This window comes from Gossypium arboreum, chromosome 13 (assembly GCF_025698485.1).
Source record: "Gossypium arboreum isolate Shixiya-1 chromosome 13, ASM2569848v2, whole genome shotgun sequence".
Taxonomy (NCBI): domain Eukaryota; kingdom Viridiplantae; phylum Streptophyta; class Magnoliopsida; order Malvales; family Malvaceae; genus Gossypium; species Gossypium arboreum.
The window spans coordinates 89650317-89651561 of record NC_069082.1 but is presented as its reverse complement, the minus strand read 5'-3'; the positions used below and the strand labels follow the sequence as shown (position 1 = coordinate 89651561).

The following is a 1245-nucleotide window of genomic DNA, read 5'->3' as shown; positions in this document are numbered from 1 at the left end:
AATTTTCCTGGGTATGGAACTTGTCGTTTATATTCCTTTGGCACTGGTTTGTCACTATTTTCGGGTTTTTCTTCGTTCCTTTCGCTTATCACGGCTTCTTGTGTTAGCTTCTTTTCAGATTCCGCTAACACTTTCCCACTCCTTAGTGTAACTGCTTTTACATGCTCTTTTGATTTGGTGTCACTAGGTAAATTTCCTAGTGGTCTTTCTGAAATTAGTTTGGACAGCTGGCCTATCTGAGTTTCGAGCCCTTGGATCGATGCTTGTTGATTCTTAAGTGTTGTCTCGATATTCTGAAAATGAGCTTCTAACACCGATATAAACTTGAGAGCATCTCTTCAAGGTTCAGCTTCTTTTCCTGTTGGTAGGGTGGTTGTTGGTAGCTTGAAGGTGGTCTCTGATTTCCTTGGCCTCCCCATGAGAAATTTTGGTGGTTCCTCCAACCTGCATTATAAGTGTTATTATATGGATTGTTTTGAGATCGAGGATTATTACCCTTGTAATTTAACTGTTTGTTATCCATGTTGTGGCCATAAGGTTGGTATTCCGAATTGCTTGATCCACCTCCACTTGCTTCGCACTGCATTACTGGGTGAACCTGTGAAGAACTAAGAAAACCATCAATCTTTTTATTTAGAAGTTCTACCTGGTTTGACAGCATAGTAACCGAATCGACGTTATAAACGCTTGCTGTTTTAGTTGGCTTAGTCCTCATGACTTGCCACTGATAGTTATTCAGTGACATCTCCTCTATAAACTCATAAGCATCTTCAGGTGTTTTATTATTGATGATTCCGCCAGCAGCTGCGTCAACCATTTGTCGAGTCGAAGGATTCAGGCCATTATGGAATGTTTGAACCTGAAGCCAAAGTGGTAACCCATGGTGAGGGCACCTTCTCAAAAGGTCCTTGTATCTTTCCCATGCATCGTAGAGTGTTTCTAAATCCATCTGCACAAAAAAAGAGATACCATTACGTAATTTAGCCGTTTTAGCCGGCGAGAAATATTTTAATAGAAATTTTTCAGTCATTTGTTTCCAAGTAGTGATTGACCCTTGTGGTAACGAGTTCAACCACTGTTTAGCTTTGTTCCTCAATGAAAAGGAAAACAACCGAAGACGTATGGCATCATCAAAAATGCCATTGATTTTAAATGTATCGCATAGTTCCAAAAAAGTTTGCTAAGTGAGCGTTGGGATCTTCATTCTACAAACCATCAAACTGAACAAATTGTTGTATCATTTGA

The 1245-nt window shown here is 39.7% G+C and overlaps 1 non-coding gene across 1 annotated transcript; it reads left to right on the top strand.

Annotated features, from left to right (window-relative positions):
- Window positions 1-875: 875 nt before the first annotated feature.
- Window positions 876-982, top strand: LOC128287693 (small nucleolar RNA R71). The gene has a single exon (XR_008278393.1). It is a non-coding gene; the product is annotated as a small nucleolar RNA R71 (small nucleolar RNA).
- The last annotated feature ends 263 nt before the right edge of the window (window positions 983-1245 follow it).